The 23,657-nt window shown below is 37.5% G+C and overlaps 2 long non-coding RNA genes and 1 pseudogene across 8 annotated transcripts; 2 read left to right on the top strand and 1 right to left on the bottom strand.

Moving 5' to 3' along the window:
• Positions 1–1,566: 1,566 nt before the first annotated feature.
• LOC133718872 (uncharacterized) lies at positions 1,567–3,505 on the top strand. Its single transcript, XR_009850633.1, has 3 exons — positions 1,567–1,840; positions 2,317–2,635; positions 2,955–3,505. It is a non-coding gene; the product is annotated as an uncharacterized LOC133718872 (long non-coding RNA).
• A 104-nt stretch (positions 3,506–3,609) lies between these two features.
• LOC133717267 (uncharacterized) lies at positions 3,610–7,351 on the bottom strand. 7 transcript variants are annotated; one of them, XR_009849500.1, is made up of 6 exons: positions 6,099–7,351; positions 5,849–5,954; positions 5,617–5,720; positions 5,004–5,063; positions 4,651–4,871; positions 3,611–4,327 (listed from the first exon to the last, which is right to left on the bottom strand). It is a non-coding gene; the product is annotated as an uncharacterized LOC133717267 (long non-coding RNA). The 7 variants fall into 7 exon arrangements; XR_009849497.1 differs by having other exon boundaries at positions 3,612–3,967; positions 4,018–4,871; XR_009849498.1 differs by having other exon boundaries at positions 3,612–3,964; positions 4,018–4,871.
• An 11,520-nt stretch (positions 7,352–18,871) lies between these two features.
• On the top strand, positions 18,872–20,975 carry LOC133716454 (DExH-box ATP-dependent RNA helicase DExH18, mitochondrial-like; annotated as a pseudogene).
• Positions 20,976–23,657: the final 2,682 nt, after the last annotated feature.

The following is a 23,657-nucleotide window of genomic DNA, read 5'->3' as shown; positions in this document are numbered from 1 at the left end:
GCGTTTACTAACATATAAAGGATCATAATGATTCCAGGTAAAAGTATCCATCCATTTACTAACACGTGAATGAATTGAAATCGATGTAGGTCCCACTTCCTTGTCAGAAATTGATTCTCGAATACTCAGGAATTTGATTATGAATGAGAGATGAGTTTAGGAATCAAAGCCTCCGGAATGAAGACTGATTCATTCTTCTCCCATTCCAGTTGTCTCCGATTTAAAATTATTTTTCATTCCAAGTAAGTGAACGTGCCATAAAACTAAAACCCTGTCTTGAAACACTTGGTGAGCATCACTAACATTGCAATTCTTATATAAAAAACAAAAAAGCTAAGACTCCGTAACACATGAGACTACTAAAAATGAACGAAAGAACATCTCAAAAATTAGCTGCAGACAATTCACAATCAAATGCATAATAACTAAAATAATGAATAAAGCAAAAAAAAGCTTTCAGCAAATACCTCTAAAGATTGTCTTCTGGTGAGAGATGCCAAATAGTACTGAATTGTATGGTAAATACTTAAATGAAGGTGGTTCTCTGTATCAAAATAGAAATTTTCATTAATTGTACATCAAAAGCTGCACATACAAAAAGATATTTTGACATTTTCAGGAAACTTACACCAGCTACAGACGAATTTCTTGTGGATCAACGTTCAAAACCCATAGAGAAGAATTCTAATATTGGTCTCTCCTTTTCGATAAATTGCAAATTGGTTCTGTTTTGTTTGTGATTTTAAGTTTTTAACCAACGCATTACCCAAAACAAAAGTTTTTAACTAACGCAATGTAGCAGGATTCATGAACTATAATTAATGTAAACACTTTATTTTTGATGTCAACGAAATGACGTAATTATCTCAATGAGAGTGTTATAATCTCAGTTTTTATTAATCTCAAAATAAAAAATAAATTTAAAGCAATGATGTAATTAATCTCGATGTTTCTTCTGATATGCTAAATTTTTCAGGTGATGTGATGTAGCTACTTCACCTATATGTATCACTTTTTGTTACACCTTTAATTGTGTATCATGTGTCCCAGACTGGACCTAGGCATGCATTGAACCATTTCATAAACGACTTTTTTTTTGTTTTTTTTTTTATAACAAAGAAAAACTAAAACGCCTGCAAATAAAAGCCCCTTGGACAGCCCATTCCTAACTCCTGATCTAGATTTATGAATTTTTAGGAACCACAATACTGATCATCTTCATAGATTCCTGGGGTAGAACAAGGTTAAAATTGGGCTTCGCTTGATCAAAATCGTTCTCTTTTAAATAACCAAAACATAACCTACCTTTAAATATTTTTCCTGAAACTTAAGCCTTTTTCTACTTCTTTTTGTATTATTTTTTTTTTATTTTAAAAAAAACACCGCAAAGTCCACCTCATCAGTCATCACTCATGTTTGCAAGACTACAACTTTTATGCCACACCTCATGGTACTCAAGAGAAGTCCGGTGCAAATTAATGGCAAAATATCTCCAGTTAATTTGTTGTCTGAAATTTATACAGCATTATAGCATTATAAGGCTGTGTTTGTTTCATGGGACTGGACTGGATTGGAGTAGCTTATATAAGAAAATTAGTTGTATCCCACGTTTGGCACACACGAGGACTCAATTAAATGAGATAAGAGAGTCCCCGCGTCAGCTCCCGACCTTCTTACATAAACCCCCCAAAACTCACCGGACTGTGGAAGCAAGGGCTTCAACAACGCTCGTGGGTCTCTCGATCTATTTCGCGCGCTTCAGCCTCGTCTCTCCCTCTCTTTCGCGCTTCAACCTTGTGTCTCCACTGTCGATCGCGCTTCATCCTCCTTCAACTTCCAGGTTCAATTTCGTTTCTTTCTCATGCTCCTTTTGCTTTGATTCTGATTCCCTCTTCCCTTCGACCCCGTCTAGCTTCTTCTCCTGTATCTAATGTGATTTGTTAAATTAAAGACTATGGATTGATTTTCTATTAACAATTGTTTATGGGTTGTAACAATCAAGACTGAGTTTTTTCTTTTTTTCGTTTAACAATGTCTGTGTTTGCTTTCTTCTTCTTTGGTTGGTTGTTTTCATTGATTTTGGATGTTGATCAATTCTAGGTTTTTTTTTTCTTTGAACCCAATCAAAAATTCAATTGGTGGGTATTTGAAATTTGGATTGCGAATGCTCTGTTTTTTTTTTGTTCAGATTCATGGCTGCTAATTATTAGCTGTTAGAGATGAATTTTAGCCCTGGATAAAGGCTTGATAGAGGTTGGCTTTATGTTTGATGAGAGCTCATAAAACCTTTTTTCGTTTGGGATTTTGTTGAAACAGAAGAAAAGAAAAGAAGAAGAACAAGAAGAGGAAGAAGAAGAGGGAAATAGAGTAAATTGATCATCCCAAGTACTTTTTCTGTGAGTTGTTGCCCAGTATATGTCAGTTAAAACAAGTTGCCAGCTTTTGCTTATTTGAAATACTATTTACCATATCTGATTACTCATGTTTATTTACGGGTGTTTATTGGGTTGCTGAATTTGGAGTTTGATGTGATTCAGTTTATAAGAGATGTAAGATAAAAGCAAAGATTTTCTTATCAGCTATTGGAATTATTGGGTTTTGATATGGGGAGGAAGGGGGTGAATTTGGGTGGTAGGTAAGAATGTTTTTCTGGGTTTCAACTATTTATGATCTTCTGAAAACTGGAGTTATGATTTTCTGGGTTCCTTTCTTTCTTTCTGCTGGGTTTTGGATCTTGGCTATTTGGCTATATATGTAATAGAGCTTGGTAGCTGAAAATATGTGCAGCTACTATTAGAAATGTAATTAACTAATCAGTGTTTGCTCAATTTGACTTTCAAACCTTTGTTTTTTTCTTTCTTTTTTTTTCTTTTTGCTTTCACTTCTGTTTACACCAAATTTGTGTTCAAGTTAGATTTGACATGGATTTAACCTCTAGATATGATATTGTGCAGGGATTTCCATAAGCATATCAAAAGAGGCAGCTAATACAGTTCGAGAAGAATCTTAGAACTTAGAAAAGAGCACATCAGTTGATAGCAGAAAAGGTAACAATAGCTAAACTAGTAGGAATGTATAAAACAGTGCTTACAGACTTAATGATATTACTATTTGCTTACAAGTATGCATATTGTGGTTGCTCTTCTCAAGCTATTTGGTTATTAGATTTCTTCTTGCTGTATGTGAACTTTGCCAAAAAAACAAGCTACAACAGTTTCTCACGACATTTTCTGATTGCCATCTTCCTACGAATTGTCTTCAGCTTTCACCTTCCAATTTTCTTTTCTTCTCACAAACTCAGAAAATCGTTCATGTTTCTACAAATTACCAACTTTTAGTCCAATGCACAAACAAACATGGGATATGACTATTTTGACTATTCTGCACTTTAGTCCTAAGCAGTACCAAACATGGGTCAGGTATTAACATAGCATATCCCAGGCTAGAAGAGTCCTAGACTATTATAGGAAATAAGGTGGGGGATAATAGTCCCATGTAACAAACACAGCCTAAAGGTACTACAATGAAAAACAAGTAAGAATTATATTGAAGAAGAAATACCTGACAGATTATTAGATGATTATAATAACAATGTCAAGACTTTGCAATAACCGCATCATATCTTTTCCATACAGATAAATGTCACAGTGCCAGAAATCTTTGGACAATCTTCCCCTTGCTCTATTTGGCACCATTTTTCAGCCAGAATGCATTAGCCAGTTTTTCAGGTTTATTTCAGGGCCTAAGGATCAACTGCGCATTACAATGTGATTAGAGAATCATATACATTCTCCCATCAACTACCAATGATTGTTTGTTACTCATCATTCAAATTTGTTCATCATTCATGAGCACTGTTGTCATCATTAAGTGGGGGATGCAATCAGTCTTCCCTTGCAAAGAACGTCCATTGATTTGAAGATAAAAAACAGAAGTGAGTCGCCAACTATCTGGCCGGCAAGCACTGCTGCGTATAACAATATCTGGCAAGCACTGGAGCTCAAAGCAAAACGAAACCTTCAAGGTTTGGAGAGAGTTGAGATGCGCAAAGCTGCAGACCACTTGGTGCCGTCCATGGTCTTGAGATTCATTCAGTAGATATTGAGAGTGGTGAGAGAGATGGGCAACATTTGCTCCTCCAGAAAGGAATCTACTTCTTCACATTCATGCAAGTTAAAGTCAACTGACAAAAGGACTAAATTCATTCCAAGCCCTCAAAAATCGAAGGCTTCAACAGATGTTTCTCCTTCAAGGCATAGAAATATCCCACCAAGGAGTAAACTACTCATGGCCAGTTACCAAGATGAAAATTTTGCTTAATGGGATGCTGCATGTAAAGTATAGATAACAAATAGATACATTAGCTAGCCAGCTGTCCCAAAGCATGAATCCCTGGCCTAAGGCTAAGGAGTGCCTCACCAGTACTCTAGCGGCATGTTGTTAACAAAACTGATCAATTTACTATTATGCATGGAAGGGAAAGGATCATATTCTTGTCAATGAAGGTGCAAAAATCTCTGGTCCTCGGGTTATTTACTTACAATGAGTAGGTGTTTGCTAATTGATTAAGTGTCCATGAAAGAATGAGAAGGGCCACAACCTCTAAGCTGTGTAACACTCGATTAACTTAGAAACTGGAAAGGATCTTACAGATACAGGATGGAGACCGAGTTCTGTTCAGTGAGGATGCAAAACTGGTGATCCTCATGTATCTTTTTCCCATACACAGAACCAAGATTCGGCTCACAAAATTATTGCTCCTGAGATAATATTGAAGTGCCACAACCTTTAAGGTCATTCTTCAATTCTGGGTGATATACAAAATGACTTCAAATTTATGAGATTCCAACAGTTACAAGTATTCTGAGATGCTGCATGTAAAGAACGGAAAATAACAGGATACATGCATTAGCCATTTTTTTTCAAAATGCAGGGCCTAAGCCACAACTTTTAATAAGATCATTAATTCTTCAATTCCATATCATATGCAAAAGTAAACATACCTTTAGCGGCAGCACTGCATATAGTTGTGAACTTGTAAAATCCAGGGAGCTGATATCGCACTGGCAACAAAAACACATAAACATCACTACTAGCTTGACCCTGAAGCAAGACAATCCAAAAGTTGAAGTAGACTGAAAATTAATATAGATATCAATGATCGAGTATACTTTATCTGTATACTCAATTTCTCAACTTACTATATAGTTCCACAGTGTCTACAGCTTATAATCTTTCAATAGAAAAATTGAAGACATACTAGTGTGGACTTGAGCTCAAACAGTTTTTAGAAAATCAATACATGCCCCAGTTCTTTGTTATGATGAAAAAGATTATGATGCATAGATTTTTTGTAGTAGCTGTTGAAGTTATGCTAGATTATTTAGCTTGAATCATAAGTTTTTGTGGTACTTAATATACCTCGACCAATTATGATTAGTGTGGCAGGTATTAATCAAGTTGTGAGGATTGAATTGAAAGAGCAACTTTAAAAGCTTTCTAGAAAGTCTTTGATGAAAGACCAAGTCAGTTCAACTAGAAAGAACTGAAGAAAGATCAGAAACAGTAAACCAGAAATTGTGTACTAGAAATGTCTCGAGTGCAATTGTATCGTACCTGACCCGAAATTGGCTCTCATCTCTCTGTGATTTTCATTCTGCTTGGAAACTCTAAATATATTCTTGTGTTTGTGTGAATGAGTGGAGGAGATAAATAACAGTCTGCAAGTTCAGATAAGAAGAGAAGAGAAGCTGCGTGAAAATAGAAGCAGTAAATCAGAAATTGCCTACTAGAGTAAAGAGGTGAGTAAACCTAATAAACTGAGAGAGAAATTGATAATTATGCTTACAACTCAGGCATCAAGACATGGCAATATTGGTCCTGCGAGCAATCTAAACCTTGGCCTATCTCTGTCTTAACATATCAAGAAATTTTGCTCACTTTCCACGAAACTGCTGCATATCAAGAAACAGGGAAGAAAGAAGACACATTACCCAGCTTTTCAAAGTATCAATTGACAACAACATATTCATTCCCAGGATCAATAGACTGAATTGGGAAGGGCAAAGACCAGAATATATTGGGATGTGCGAGGCTACCGTATGAAATGGAAATGGTCTGTTTCTCCTTCATATGGCGTTGATCAATCTTCCCAAGTTGGCTGGCAGTTCAGTAAGGCCTCGACAGTTTGACAACAGCAATACTTGCAAGTTATACAAAGTACAAATTGTATCAGGTAACTTTTTGATGGGAGTCCAAGACAAGTCCAAGTGCCTAAGATGTCTCAAGTCGTTAATTGTATCAGGCAATTCCTTGAGCACTCTTAAACATTGTGATTTTGGCAATATATCACATCGTCCTTTGTTCAAGTTCAACAAACAACGTGGTTCTAATAGTAGAAAGGTGCGCAAACATTTAGCTTGCTGTAAAGCCTCAAACATCTCTCAGCTTCATCATGATAATGATATTCTGGCATATCTGAAAAATGACGAGTCTTGCTCAAACTGTTGGGTGAATTAGTGCCCTCCCACCTAAAACAAAATTCTCCAGATACAAAGCTTGCTAAATCATTGATAAGGTCATGCATGATGAAATATCTATTAGAACTTGATGAAAGTTGAAAAAATTATCTTGAGATTAGATCATTGAAGTAGTCTTGTCCGACTTCTTCTGCCATTTTGTTTTTTTTTATGCTGCAATAGATCTTCAGCCTTCCCCAAGTAAACCAACTCTGATTTTTGAAATTCATAGTTCTTGGGATATAGTGAAACAATAGGCAAAACAACGCTTGAGATGTAGAGGCAGATCTAGATAGCTCAACCATAGAGATGGCAGAATGTCACTCATCCGGTGAGAACTCCCACATGCCACTGTTCAATATACTTTCCCATTCCTCCACTAACAATTTAGAACATAAGAGATCCCCAAGGCACTTAATAGCCAAAGGAAGACCATTGCACTTTTGAACAATTTGTCTACCGCTTTTTTCAAGATGTGAGTGTGTACCAACACCTGCATTTTTGAAGGCATGTTTTTTGAATAACAACCAGCTATCTTCCTCAGACATTGGCATGAGATGGTGAGCTTCAAGGCTACCCATCATATGTGCAACATTTTCATCACGTGTTGTGACAATGATCTTGCTTCCATGTGCTCCAGACTCAAGGGGATGCATTAAGAATTCCAACTGGTTATAATTCTTGTTCCAGATGTCATCAAGAACAAAGGAGAACCTTTTATCCCTCAAAGTTGCCTGCAACTTTGATAGAAGCAGATCTAGGTTTGTGCTTTGGCAAGCTTTTGAAGTGAGGGACTCATAAATGTGTTGCGAGATCCTAAAAACATCAAATTCTTTTGATATAGGCAACTTTTTTTCTGATGCTACCACGGTGCAGACTGCAGATATGGAATAAAATCTGCATTTGGATTATTGGATTTGCTCAAAATTCCAGGAGCCTAGTGCAGTAACAAAAAAATTACAGAATTCTGCCAAATTGGATGAGAAAAAAACAATTTCATGTTCAACAATTAACCTTGTTTCATTAACTCTGTGTTACAATCACAAATCAGTGTTCAAGCCAATAAAATAAACTGAGGATGAACAATCAGCAATAGTGCAATACATATTCAACCAATGCCTCAACCAAGAATATGACAGTTGAAATTACAGAATGGATGTATGTAATTCTCAACTAACGGAACTGATCAATATGTCAACACCTTTAGAAATCAGTCTTAGGAGTGCAGGCCAGTTCGCATCCTAATATAGGATTGCAATAGAACTTGAATCCTAATTGAAACTGCAGATCTTTGATCACGTTATGATTTATTCAATTTGCCAAACCATCCAAAGTAAAATCATCACACATAACACAAGATCTGTTGACGCAGTAAAACCCTCCAAAGAGGTAAACAACTGCGGGCACTATGCCGGTGAACAATCCACTATATGAATATGAAAGTACATAAAGATCTTACACAACTCATCTACTAGAACCAATCTAGTGGGCAGCGGTGTCTCCTCGTCTTTGCTACTTCCAAATCAGCGACCTTGTTCTCCTTTGTCAATCTTAAGATGGCACAACTCTCACCTCGGTTGTCAATCACCTCAAGGCACAAATCATGCATGAACTACCAACACACATGAAGCATAAAACCAGAAAACTTTTTTGACAGAAAAAGCTTGGGATTTGATAATCCTTCAAAAGCTAAACAAGGAACAGCTTATGAAGAATTCTCACATGAAACTTTAGGTTAATGCTTTCTGAAGATAAAGGCAGAAAACTCTCAAGAAGGCAACGACCAAATATTCTGATATATTCCACCTCTTGAACAACCCTAAGAGAAACATATATATAGGAGAGGACGAGCTAGGGTTTCTGATGTACATGGGTTTCATGACGTCTTTTAAAAAGCATAGATTAAAATAGAATCATCATTTAGAAAAGCCCATAAACCAATTTAAGAAAGTTTGAATGCTTTGGATAAAACCATCTGAAAATTCGCATATCAATGCATTAGGATTGAAAAGATTTTCGCATCCTACAATAGGATTTAAAGACAAGTTCAGTCCTAACCACTTTACAAGCATGCACATGTATGCAAGACATACCTGATTGATGAGAGTGGTACATGAAGCTTGAAGCATTCCATTCTTTCAAGGATCCAAGAGTAGAAAGCTATTACAAGAAACGATGACTCTTGGTTGTTGCGCTTAGGAAATGCCAATCAAATAAACATTGCACTAACAATCTCCCCCTTTGGCATTTCCTAGGCAAAACAACATATACATTTAACCATACACAATAGTTGATCCTATACTACCATGACCAAAGAAATATGAACTTCCAAGTTGCAATCTGCACACAAGAAACATAACACCCGTGAAGAACATGTATGGTTGAAGTAGTGTAAGCATTAGCATATGAAACATTAAGAACATTAAACTTCCAATCTCTCCCCCTTTTTGCCTGGAAAGGACAAAGGGACCAAAGCATATTGTGCATAAGATTTCACTCCCCCTAAATTCAATACACATGTATTGGTAGCAGCGGAAACAAACATTAATCAGGGGGCTAGGAATAAAATGTCAAACTGATCCTGCAATAGAAGTGAACCTTCAAACACTCTTGAATATCAGTATGTTATGACAACTTTCAAAAGATCAAGAAGAATAGGGTATATGTTTGAACCAAGGTAACCTGCACTTTGTAGCAGACACAATTGAGAAGAACCAAGCAGAGATGATGCATGAGACAGACCATTACCACACACAGAGCAATCAAGCAGAGCTTTTCCAAGATAACATCAACATGAACACTTCTCAAGAGCATCAACCAGCAGATTTGAAAGAGAGCAGGTCTCAGTAACGAAACACTATTTATTTCAAAACCAAATTGAGTTAGGGTACTAAAAGTGCTATGCTGAAAAGTGAACCCAGATCATCAGAGGCTTTAGAGAGAGTATCACGAAGAGGCACAATATATATATAAATGGAGACATGATCTATGAGGGCGCATTGAGCGTTGAGCAACTGATATACATTTTTTTTTTTTTTTTTTTGTTGCGAACCCCCGCTTTCCTTTTTTTTATTTTATTTTTTTTTCTTTTCAGAAAGATCATGAGTCAAACCATCCCCGTTTCGACCTGAAACACACTAGCTTTACAAGGCAGGTGTCCCATCTACATTTGGAGATAGCCTGACTTGCCTAGACCACCACCGTTTCGACCTGAAACACTCTAGCTTTACAAGGCAGGTGTCCCATCTACATTTGGTGGTAGACTGGATGTCTCCTTAAAGAACAACTGGTGCCATTACAAGAGTGATAACTCGGTCTGCATACCCCACTCAACATCTTAGGTGTGCAAGTGCAAGAGACAAAGCAAGGCTTCAGTTGCCATAAACACAAGAAGGGAGGGAAAAGAATAGGGTTTAATTCTGGACCTTTAAACACTCAAAAAGCAAGAACAGATCACTACAGGAGAAGGCCAAGTGATGTAACTAAATCTCAGTTCATGAGTTGCTCTTGAGGTGATAATGTACTACAATGCACATGTTAGGATTGCAACAGAACACGCATCCTAAACTAGGATTGAAATAAACCTGGAATCCTAAATGCAAAATTGCAACAAATATGCAGATAGTCAAGTAACTCGAAACTAAATGAGGACAACAGTAATCAAATCTATACTACATGCAAACACACAGCTGCTACAAGCACAAGTTAAAAACTGGGAACCAACTTAGATCACAAATTCTAATGAATCGCTTGAGATTGTCAATACATACTTAATCCAAGGGCATTGAAAGTTGGCATTCATTTAACATGAACTCAAGTGCAAGAGAACTTCTTTCAGCACCATTGAAAACACCACATGATATGTTCATAACTTCATATTATTAACCTTACCTGTCAACTTACCACAAGATGGATCAGATTAACCTGATTCACACATTCAGTAACACCATTGTGAAATTTTCCAAGGCATTGAGTTGTTGATGCCAAAGTTCCAGACCAAATTTTTTTTTTTTTGTTTTAAACTTCGGCAACCTAGCTTTCCTTGGAAATTGAGCATCCAAGCATTCATCCATTAATCCTGCAACTCAACACTCTCAACAGAAATACCCGTGAGGCATGGTATGGTATGATATAAAATCAAAGCATACACTCCAGTTTTTCCCCTTTTTTTTATTTTTTATTTTATTTTTAATAAAGACTAAACAAAAACAAACCTAAAAAGAGAAAAGAACATCTTATAGAAAAATGCAAAAATAAACACACGGCTACTAAGACCTTAGGATTGAAAAGAACATTTAGTCCTAACAAACTAGAACACACTAGCGATAAGAAAAAAACAAATGTAAACATGCAGAACAACACTACTCCCCCTATATATGTGCTTATGATGAAAAATAAAGCTATTGGCATTCAAGAATATATTTTTCACAAGCACACATTGGAAGAATTCACTTACCTGTATGTGGAAACTTAGAGAGATGAGGTTCTTTTCGTATCCAGACTTGCTTCATCTTGGGCACAGGTGAGAATGGAACCGAAACGAGTCTTGCTATCTTATTTACTTCTTTCAAAAGAAATTCCAGCATTTCTTGAAGATATTCTTTCTTTTTATTCATGAGTGGCTTCTTGTCATTCGAAGAATTCTTTCTTAGTTGATTGCACCTCGGTCTTATATGTCCTCGCTTTCCACAATGATGACATACAGGCACAAAATTCTTCAACATTGGTTTAGGTTCTTCACGCACAGGGAAAGTAGATTGTGATGAGGAATGATCAGAGCTTTTAACAAACTTGGTGACATGCTCTCCTTTGGATGAACTTTCAGCATCATATCCCAGGCCATGTTTATCTCCAAATTTTTTACCAATCATTAGAATATTTTCTAACTTTTCACCACTTGAAGAATTGCATCCAGCCTTGGTTTTCATTTGCTCAAGCTCATATAACAGACAAGCCTTTTCAGTTTTAAGCTCCTCAACTTTATCACACCTCTCTTGGTACTTTTGTTGAAGGGATTGAAAATCCTCCACAAGAGACTTTCTCACTGCATCACCTGCCTCCAATTGGGATTGAAATCCAACTTCAGTCCTACTAATATTAGTCTTCAAGTTCTCAACTTCATTACTCAATTCTAAATTTTTTTTCTTCAATTCTTTTGAAGCCTCAGACAACATGATATATTGTTGCATTACTTCCTCAAGATCAAATTCTTCAACTTCAGACTCATCACCAGTAGTCGTTAATCCTACCAAGGCCACCACTTCAGAATCACTTTCAAGCATAGAGTCGTCTTCACTGTCACTCCAAGTAACATTCATTGCTTTATTCCGTTTATTCTTGGACTTCTTCAAGGTATTTGCACATTCAGATGCAATGTGACCAAACCCTTCACATGCAAAACACTTTGGAGCATTGTTGTTTCTTTTTTCATGTGCTCTTTCAAACCTTAAAACCTTATTACCCGGCTTTTCTTTTATTCTTGTATTCTTGGAGCTTGAGTCAAACCTTGATTCACTTCTTTTGGATTTCCTATCCTTGAGAAATTTTCTGAATTTTCTTGTGACAAGATCAATTTCATCTTCATCAGCATCCTCTTCATCTGTTGACTCATCTTCAATGTCTTTCTTCACTTTAAGAGCTATGCTTTTGCTCTTCATTTCATCAGGGAGTTCCATCTCATATGTGGTTAAGTTTCCAATCAATTCTTGCAGATTATAGGTATTCAGGTCCTTCGACTCTTGAATGGCTATCTTCTTGGAATGATATTTCATAGGAAGAGACCTGAGTATTTTCTTGACTATTCTGTGCTGAGGTATGGGATCTCCTAAGTTGAAACAACCATTCACAACAACACTGAGCCTAGCATAGAAATCAGCAAACTTGTCATCATCACCCATCTTCATATTTTCAAATTGCTGGATAAGTTGCTGAAGCTTTGATTCTCGGACAGCTGTAGTTCCTTCATGAGTGACTTGGAGAATATCCCATGCTTGCTTTGCAGAGCAACAATGAGAAATAAGCTGAAACTTATCAGAGGATACCGCTGTGAAAATAGAGTTCAAAGCTTTCTGATTATTTGTACTCTTGGTGTTCTCATCTGCAGTCCATTCACTCATAGGCTTCTTAACTTTGGCTTCAACAGTAGAACTACCCTCTCCAATCTCTTTTGTATCTACCTTTTCCGTCTTAGTTGGATACTCCCAACCACTTTCAACAACAGCCCATACAGCTACATCCTTTGCCCACAAGAAAGCTTTCATCTTAGCCTTCCATGCTGCATAGTTTGTTTTGTCATCAAGAAACGGAGGATGACTTGTTGACCCAGCTGCACGATCACTTGTGCCTTCCATTCTGTGCCTAACCAGGATCACGCTAAATTTGTATAGCGACCTGCTCTGATGCCAATTGAAATTACAGAATGGATGTATGTAATTCTCAACTAACGGAACTGATCAATATGTCAACACCTTTAGAAATCAGTCTTAGGAGTGCAGGCCAGTTCGCATCCTAATATAGGATTGCAATAGAACTTGAATCCTAATTGAAACTGCAGATCTTTGATCACGTTATGATTTATTCAATTTGCCAAACCATCCAAAGTAAAATCATCACACATAACACAAGATCTGTTGACGCAGTAAAACCCTCCAAAGAGGTAAACAACTGCGGGCACTATGCCGGTGAACAATCCACTATATGAATATGAAAGTACATAAAGATCTTACACAACTCATCTACTAGAACCAATCTAGTGGGCAGCGGTGTCTCCTCGTCTTTGCTACTTCCAAATCAGCGACCTTGTTCTCCTTTGTCAATCTTAAGATGGCACAACTCTCACCTCGGTTGTCAATCACCTCAAGGCACAAATCATGCATGAACTACCAACACACATGAAGCATAAAACCAGAAAACTTTTTTGACAGAAAAAGCTTGGGATTTGATAATCCTTCAAAAGCTAAACAAGGAACAGCTTATGAAGAATTCTCACATGAAACTTTAGGTTAATGCTTTCTGAAGATAAAGGCAGAAAACTCTCAAGAAGGCAACGACCAAATATTCTGATATATTCCACCTCTTGAACAACCCTAAGAGAAACATATATATAGGAGAGGACGAGCTAGGGTTTCTGATGTACATGGGCTTCATGACGTCTTTTAAAAAGCATAGATTAAAATAGAATCATCATTTAGAAAAGCCCATAAACCAATTTAAGAAAGTTTGAATGCTTTGGATAAAACCATCTGAAAATTCGCATATCAATGCATTAGGATTGAAAAGATTTTCGCATCCTACAATAGGATTTAAAGACAAGTTCAGTCCTAACCACTTTACAAGCATGCACATGTATGCAAGACATACCTGATTGATGAGAGTGGTACATGAAGCTTGAAGCATTCCATTCTTTCAAGGATCCAAGAGTAGAAAGCTATTACAAGAAACGATGACTCTAGGTTGTTGCGCTTAGGAAATGCCAATCAAATAAACATTGCACTAACAATAGTGCCAAAGAAGAGGAGCAAGAAACTGGTAATGCCGTAACTAAGACCTATGCTGGTAACGAAGTAGGCATATGTCTAAGATATATATGTACAACCTGTATAGACCCTTTGAAGATTCAAGGGCGATAGAGAATCTTACAAGTATCATGTTGGGGTAAAATCAACTAATAAATACTGTTCTTAACTCCTTTTGGCGCAAATAGGAAGATGGTTACGGCGTCAGGACCCTCTCAATGGCAGCAACATAGAACTCCTTTGGCATGGTACCAAACGCAGTGTCACATTTCTTCCCATTCTTAAACAGCAAAACCACAGGCACAGCCTTAATATCATAGTCCTCGGCAATCTGCAAATCAACATATGCGTTGAGCACAAAGCACTTGAGCTTGCCAGCATACTCAATTTCAATTTCATCAATCACGCAGTGGACAATCCTACACGGCCCACACAGCTTGAATAAAACTCAACTAGGACAGGAGTTTCACTGTTAATAACTGATTTCTCCCACGAGTCTTAGTGATCCTTACTCACCCAATCCTAACCATCACCCAATCAGCGATCCTCACTCACCCAATTCTATCAATACAAAGCCAAACAAAAATTTCAGCCTAAAAAAGAGAAAGCTTCCTTTCAAAAAAAACAGAGAAAGCCCAAAAAGAAGCCAAGCAGTATTTCAACCATCAATATCAAACCAAATATGCAGAATCGAACACATAATACGCAGACTTGGTACATGAAATCCTTAACCAAATCAAAAACGTTCTTTCAATGTCAAAAGAAGAATGATTTGTCCACAAAAACTTTCTAACCTGATCAAATAATAGCCAAAAGCACAGTTAAAAGTGAACATATGAATCAAAAATACCTTTTCAACAATGACAATTTCTCCCAAGTTTCACAAGATGAGGTCACTTCGAGGTCAGAGGTTCAGGTCAGTTCATCTTCTCTGTGTGGCGTCTTTTTCATCTTCAGAATGAGAGAAAAAAATGAAAAACGTCAAAATCTCACGTCTAGAGGGTGGATTTCTGATAAGGTTTGGTATTTATACCAAGTACCCTAGAATCCTACAAAATCAAGCATCTAATAAAATCCTTCAAAATCATTGAGATTTTGAATACCACCAGAATTGAAAAGACTTTTAAAAATCTTGATTGAATACCTCAAGGTCCTTTAAAATCTTGATTGAATACTACAAGATTTTAAAGGACTCTTAAAATACAAAACAATCCTATAGACTCCTAATTGAATACACCCCCTTAACAATCTCTTTTGAAGCAAAGCTAAATTATACAACCTTTATACCATTCAAATCTTTCGGATTCTAAATGGCATGTGGTGCCGTAAGCCTAAATTCTTCCGGAACTTAAACTCACAACATCATGCTTTAATTTCAAGGTAAGAAATTTAAGCAACTTAGTTCTTCCCGTAGGAATAAGCTAAGCCACCACCTATTTAGCTACACATGCTCACGGAATCAAGAGTTCATGTTTCCGATTCATTAATTTCCTAAAGCATGCTTCTAGGTGATAAATCTATACACACTTAGGATACATGAAAGTATAGTAGCCAAAAGATTCAAAACATGCATAAACATCAAAGAACATAAAGATTACATTGTTTTGTGCACAAGTTTGGCTAGGGCTAAGCCCTAACCCCAAATTCAACTACTCACAACTCATATTTACACAATTACAAGCCATAAACATCATAAATAACAAATAAAAGAGAGCAAAGAGTGGAGAACAAGTGATATACCCATGAGTTTGGCTCTTTTTGGAGCCAAACCAAAAGCACAAGATGTCTCCCTTGCCTCCTAGATGCTATATGAGAAGAGAAATGCTTCAAAGTATAGGGATTTCGGTTTCTAGAACCCAAATCATTATACAAATCCACAAAATCTCAAGAACAAAGTAAGAACAAGGCTTGAATGTGTGAGAAACAAGAGAAGTGATTGATCAAAGTGTGTAGAAACTTCGGTTTTGGTGTAACCCAAGTGGCTACACACCTTTCTCTTACACAAAAATCAAAGAACTATGTACAAGGTATGAAAAACTAACCTAAAACTAGAGAAAAGAGAGATTTTGATGCTCCAAAATGAGGGAGCTAAGGGGATGCAAGGTTTTGGGGAGAGAGAATGAGCTATTTAAAGGCCAAGGCAATTCAAATCAAGGGTGGAGATCAAAAGAAATGAAGGGCTAGATGTGATTGACAAATGTGTAAGCACAAAATGTGAATCTAGTTTTTGACTCCACATAGAAATGACTTAGAAAGCCCATAGATATTTTGGTGGAGGAGAAAAAGTAAGGGTAGAAGGGTCATTGTGTAGGGGAACAAAGTAATAAATGGAAGACAAAGGTGTAAGGTGTAAGAATGGACCACTTGTCATCTTTCAAATTTTGATTTTCAAAATAATCTAGACCTAAAGTCTCTTACCCTAGTCAGCTCTTCCTTGTCCTCCACACATGTTCTCGGGTGGCAATGTCCGGAATCCGGAGTTGACCACCGTTGACCCATTTTTTGTCCGTTTGGTGCTTTCTTCTCCTATCTTCCTTCAATTTAATCTCCACCGAGAGTTAGGAATTGACCCTCGACTTTTTCATACCAAATTTTCCTCCATGAGTGTAGATCATTCTGGTAAAATTTGAGAGCTTAATTCGCCATGGTTTGCCCGGAAATGCTGTCGGAATCCGTACAAGTCCGGTTTTGCAGTTTTTGTCTACTAGTGCAGAAACTTGTACTGATCTTTTGAAGTCCTTCCACTCCGAAATAGCTCTTGATCTCTTCATAAGAAATGATCCTTAGGATGTATAGAATGGATCTGGAAATTTTCAGCTCATTTGGAGTTTATTTGGTCAGGTTGCCGCTCCTCCTTCCTTGCCTAGCTCGGTTTCTCCTAGCCGGAGTAGGAAAATGTGCTAAAGTTGAGTTTTTAGGGCATTTCCAAGCTTTTCCATTATTTCCTAGCATGATGAGGAAAACATAATAAATATATAAAAATAAACACAAAAGTTAAGCAAAAGTGCAAGATTAGGGGAATAATTACTAAGTAATTATGGATCTAACAAGAGACATCAGAGCGCATAAACCAAAAACTTAGCCATTCAAAAGACCAGCTTGACTTCAGTTCATCATACTAGGCTACTATGACAGAGAGACGCTGATCTCTAGCTCATCAATCATCTCAAACTAAACTTGTGATCGAGCTTAGCATAATGGGTAATAAACTCATAACACTAGTAGTGTCAACAGCTAACCTATGGTTATTTTACTATTTTAGTGTACTGCTCTCTCATTTAAGCCTAATGAAGAAATGAAAGTGTAATTAGTTAGGGTTAATTAACACCTTGATCCACTTTGCTTAGCCTATTTCACTAGCTCATCACAACTCCTAAGCCTAACCCCTAGCCTAATTTTCCTTTTCTGATCTGAAACTTTTAAAGATCAGAGCTTTCTTGTTCAAAACCTTACCTAGTCTACTTCTCTTCTTGATTAGAATGAGCTAACACTCAAGATCCAGCTCTAATCCTCAGTGCTTTCAAAATTTACTGTTAAAGGTCTTCATGTAAAATTCAGAAAGGCCTTCAACATCACCAAAACCTTTACATCAAGCCAGGGGCGTAGCTAGGATTCGACAATGGTGTGGGCTAAATTTATTGTGGCAATTTTTTGGGCGAAGGCCAAATTTTTTTTTTTTGTGACCTGCATAATATCAATGAATCTCATCAATCGATTCAACCCATTCCCAATTATCAATGAATCTCAGGCGGACTGAAACTCTGAAAAGGGGGGGTGGCTCGGTGGCTGGAGCCTGGAACTGTGGAAGGTGGAATCAAAATTGATTTGAAGTTCTGAACGGGGAGATGAGGAGAGTGAGAGTAGGAGGTGGCTCAGTGGACTGAAACTCTGAGATTGGAGGTGGCTCCCGGCTCCGTGGCTCGCAGTGATTGGAGGTGGCTCCGTGGCTGGAGCCTAGAAGCTGGAACTCTGGAAGAGTGGAAGGCCGAACCGATCTGAAGTACTGAACGGGGAGACGGGGTTGGTGTTTGAGACAGCAGCAACCCAACAACTCTTCGAAGCATTAGTATTTTTTTAATTTTTTTATTTAGGTTATACCCATACTTGACGCATTTTGTAGCCATGTGAGTGGCTACGCCCCTGCATCAAGCACCTAGTAATCATCAATGACAGTCCAATTTTTGTGTAAAGAACAAAAAGCTAAGACTACCCATTAGCCACTACACATGTTTTTACTAAAAATGACAAGAACAAAAAATTTCTCACTTTTGTTCCAGAAAAAAAAAAAAAAAAAGGGCATAATGAAGAAAGAACAAAGCTTTGAGAAAGTACCAGATGCTTGTTGAGAGTTGGCTTGAGAGTGGAGAAGTGCAGCGTAGCAGTAGGTACTTAAAGGAGTGAGGCAACTTAACTTAACCCTGGTTAAGTTAAATGGAAGAGAAGAGTTGGGTGGTCTCACACTCTCACCGTCTCACTATTTATGCCATGTGACTATTTCATTAATGGAGACATGGAGTCATAGCTCATACCAAGACAAAACTTCTGAGTTCTGACACTAGAAGAAGACAGAATCAGAATAATGTTGATGTTGAAATTACAATAAAGGAGAGACAAATAGGATCTCTCTCTTCTTCTTTTTTCTCTGATAAAGAAATGAGAGGGAAAGGTTTGAATTTGACTGTTGAGGTTTCTAATAACGACGTCGTATCAGTCTTAAAATTCAGAACCCAAACCAGAGGGGTTTATAGGGTTTTAGCTGGGTTAATCCCCCACCACCATTGCTCTCAAGTCAGTCACTTTCCCATGTCTCAGGTGTGCTTCTTATGTCCCAATCTCTTATTTGCTTGAAATTGTTCCCAAATTTCTGGGTTCTTTACTCCAATTCAAGTTTGATTTGCCTTTTATTATTGATTTGTGACTTCTATGATGCTGCTAGACTTGCTCTGAGTTTTATTCAGGTGTTATAGAAATGGTTAGAGGCCCTTTGAGTTGCTTGTTTCGAATTTATGGTTCTAAGAAAAACATATCTTGCTTTAGGGTTTTGCTGTGGAATCATAATCTCCCATCTTTTCCCAATTTCAATGTCTCAAACCGCTCAATTTCAACGAGCTTAGTTAACCCAGCTCAGCTTAGATTACCCACACAGAACCCAAGATTTATGGGCATTGTGGAAGATGGAGATGAGGATGGGAATGATACTAGAACAGTGGTTGCTGATTTTGATGCTGATGTGGGGAAAAGTGTTGAGCTTGATTTCTTAAGTGAGCATAAAGCTTGTAATTCGGCGAATTGGGAGAATGGTGATGGAGATAATGAGGGTATTATTTGTGATTCGGTAGGTGGTGTTCCTTGGTCCATCTGATGATGCAGTTAAGTTTTTGTTTCATGTGGTTGTTGAGTACTGTTTGGAGAGAGATTATTCAGAGCACCGCCGTGCACTTGCACCAACATAAATGAATGGTTAGATTGCATTAAATACACTTTTTGTTTATTAAAAATAAAGTTGATAATAAATATCAAGGGTTGAGATTATTTTATAAGGGTTGGGTCACTTGCACCGTCGGTGCATAGAATAATTTCCACTGTTTGGAAGAGTTTCCTGAGGAGATCAAGCGTTTTCGTGGTATGATTGCATCCGCGGATCTCGCTAAGCCCCATACTTGGGTCCCATTGCTCGGGATATGAAGCGTAAGCTAGTTTATCATTGTGGTCCAACCAATAGTGGGAAAACTTTCAATACTTTGCAACGGTTTATGGAAGCAAAGAAGGGTATATACTGCAGTCCTCTGAGATTATTAGCTATCGAAGTCTTTGACAAAGTAAATGCACTTGGGGGTGTATTGTAGTCTTCACACGGGGCAAGAAAAGAAATTTGTCCCATTCTCAAACCATGCTGCTTGTACGGTGGAAATGGTGTCAACTAACAAAATGTATGATATTGCTGTCATTGATGAAATTCAGATGATGGCAGACCCATGTAGAGGTTTTGCGTGGACACGAGCATTACTTGGGTTAAAGGCTGATGAGATACATTTGTGTGGAGATCCAAGCATTGAATATTGTTCGAAAGATCTGTTCAGATACCGGTGATGAGTTGTATGAGAACCATTGTGAGAGGTTTAAGCCATTGGTGGTTGAAGCAAAAACTCTCTTGGGAGTTCTTAAGAATGTCAGGTCTGGAGGCTGTGTAGTTTCCTTTTCAAGGAGAGAGGTGTTGGAGGTTAAAGTTGCTATTGAAAAACATACCAACCACCGCTGTTGTGTTATTTATGGTGCCTTACCACCGGAAACTCGCAGACAGCAAGCAAATTTATTTAATGATCGAGTGTCTAAAGCAATCTTTTGATGAAGTTAAGAAAGTGGGACTTTTTCCCTTCTACGAGCAGGTTGAGCTATTTGCAGGGCAACTTTCTAATGTTACATCCTGCCAGCTTCATGACAAATTTGGCGAAAATTGCCGCCTAGATGGGTCATACTTCTTGTGTCGACATGATCATATAAAGAAAGTTGCAAATATGTCACAGAAGGTTCAGGAGTTGTCTCTGGAGGATCGTTTTAACTTCTGTTTTGCCCCAGTAAATATCAGAGACCCAAAAGCTATTTTCCATCTTCTAAAGTTTGCTTCATCATGTAGTCAGAACCTCCCTGTCAATATTGGTATGGGCATACCGACGGTTTCTGCTCGTAACAAGAAAGAACTCTTGGATCTTGAGACTAAGCATCAAGTGTTGTCTATGTATATGTGGTTGTCACACCACTTCAAGGAAGAAACTTTTCCTTATGTCAAGAAGGCTGAGGCAATGGCTACAGATATTGCTGAATTGTTGGGTCAGTCCCTGGCCAATGCTAACTGGAAACCAGAATCAAGGCAGTATCAAAGCCTCAAAAGAAAGAAGATAGTTATGAGAGGCCATTGTCACGCATCAAACTGTATCAGAAGTAGGTTCCTGTAGTAGTTTTTATGACTTCTTATTAAACCAATGTATCTACTATAGTCAAATAATTACTCTGACATGTGCTCTAGTCAGTCCTTTGTTCTACATGCATGTGTCTATGCTGTTTTGATTATTAGCTCTTACCATTTGGCATTAAAGTTTCTAAGACATCTCTTAAAATTGTATTGATCAGTTGCTTTCAATATATTTCTCAATATGATTATTCAGTTAAGATAATATAGCTCCTACTATTTGAGTTGTAACTTGTCTTCTGAAAGGTAATGGTGAAGTTGAAGATGAACAAAGAAGGTTTTGAAGTGTCGTTTATTTTATAGTGGCAGGCAATGGCCATTATTTATTGTAGATCGATGATTATTTAACATATTCAAATACCTGCTTAAAAAATCTCCTTGATCAATAATAAAACCAGAAGACAGATACATTTAACAGAAGTGTGATAACTTGAAAATTAGTGTGTGATTTCCAATTGTTTTTGCCTGTATTGCTTATGTTTGTTTAGATACTACTGCCGGCCTTTTTATGACCTGCAGGAAAAGGCATGACCAGTCTGTTAATCGTCAGCACTCAGAGAAGATGTTGGCCTTGTTATGATCCTTTTTTATGACTTATGGGAAAAGGCATGACCAGTCTATATATTGTGAACTCAGACAAGGTGGCTGCTTAGTGTTCGTGCCTGTGATAGGTTGGAAACTATGAACATGTGAACAATTTAATTATAGTTCTTTTTCTCTATCCATCGATATTGATTTAGTTTTTCTGTGTACCAAACCCAACACCGATCCCCAGTGCACCGATCCCTTATTCTATTAAGAGTGTCACTGGTTGAAGTAGGTGACCCAAAGCCAAAGAAGGTGTCGGCTCTGAAGACCCAGTGGAAGCTGCCCCCGGATCAATGGCTATGGTTCTTCATCATCTCTGTGTCAGCTTCAAGTAAGTTTTGAGGTCATTCATATCGCGAATTTTCTTGTTTACATCTATTTAATTAATTATATTATGCTAAATATTGTACATAATCTATGCCTTAAGAGGTGAGTAAGGTTCAAGCTTCGAACTTTAACCTTTAATGCACTCCCAGATTGGCTAACCATTATTGGTTTTGATTTGGATACCTGATTGCATTGGAAATGTCAACTCCAATATTCCTGTCCTGCATTAGTACTGTGGCTGGTTAAAAAGATTGAAAAAGAGTGTGGAATGGCTTAAAAGACCCGGTTTATGTGCAATTAGCCAATTCTGACTACTGTCAAATTCTGTCTATAGAAATCAGAATTGCAGCAATACTTAATTGCTCATTCATATTTAAGAGCATTGTTAGTAAATGTATAATTGGAGCCATCATGATTGGAAAGATGAAACAGCAAGAATCTTCGGTTAATCTCATGATGGGAAAACGTGTTTTCTGAAACTTGATCTACGGATATTTGGAAACAAAACTTACTAGACTTCTTCAGGCCTGAGACCTGAGATGAGAGTAGAAAATTGTATACTCTTGGGTTTCAATTCAATAATATTCCTTATTTCTACGGTACTGTTCTGCATGATAGTTTTTGCAATGCAGTGGTTTCCATCTTTACTTGAAATTTGGAAGTAGAAGATCAACTTTGCTCATCTTCATTGAAAACAACTTTCTCAATAAGTGTACTTGCTCAACGGCTCTTGGTTTCTCAAACATCACAGACAAAGTATCCATTAACCCTTTAGTAGTTTTCTCATTAATCACATCGTGCCAAACTTCGTTTGATAGCTATAGTAGAATAGCTCTTAAAGCTTGAGTGTCAAGCTCCTCCCAATCCACCTTTTTCACGCCCTCCGGCTTAACTCCTAGCAAAGGGACAGTCTCTTCAGATTCAAATAGTCAATTATTTGAGACCTCCACATAACAAAATCATTCCCATCAAATTTATCAACTCTTGTCTCGACGTCTTCAATCTCCATCTTTCCTCTAGTTCTTGAAACCTTGCTCTTGATGCCACTTGTTAGGAAATTCGGGTCACCCTCCAAATTCCCTAGCCTAAGACCGAAAACCGAATGAAGACAATAATCACAAACTATGCAAGCAAACATAAAATTGTTGACAAGATTCAGTCAAACAGTTGACCCACGTCCCCGAGTGTTGATGATGGTGGATCCACTAGACGAGAAGAAGATTACAAACTTTTGAAGAACATTTTGGTTCTTCCACTCAAATAACCTCTCTCCTCACAACCCAAATTCTCATTAGAGTGTTTTCCACTCAAATAACCTCTCTCCTCACAACCCAAATTCTCATTAGAGTGTTTCCAAATACACCCGACCTCTCAAAGCTTGCAACTCTCAGAATCTCTCAAATTATCAGAACTCTCAATTGATTCACACCTAAAGCTATGCCTCTAAGGTCTTATTTATAGGCTCACAATTAGTCAGTCTTATAATAGGATTCAAAATCACAGAAGGTAATCCTAAACCTTTACTTTCAAGGAAAAACTCCAAGAATCCTAGATAGAATAACTTGCCCAAAGTCTTCAAAAGTAAAGAATCCAACACAAACAAGGAATTAGTTTTGAGCCGCAACCCTAACATCTACTGCTGCATATGACTAGAGCCCTCTCTAGCGTCTCCCTTCTATCTATCGATTTTTAGAACATTGTACAAACGATTAAAATTTTGGCGAGGAGAGAGAAAGTAGACGC

The sequence above is a fragment of the Rosa rugosa genome, chromosome 6 (assembly GCF_958449725.1).
Source record: "Rosa rugosa chromosome 6, drRosRugo1.1, whole genome shotgun sequence".
NCBI classification, from domain to species: Eukaryota; Viridiplantae; Streptophyta; class Magnoliopsida; order Rosales; family Rosaceae; genus Rosa; species Rosa rugosa.
This window is presented reverse-complemented; position numbering and strand designations above follow the sequence as displayed.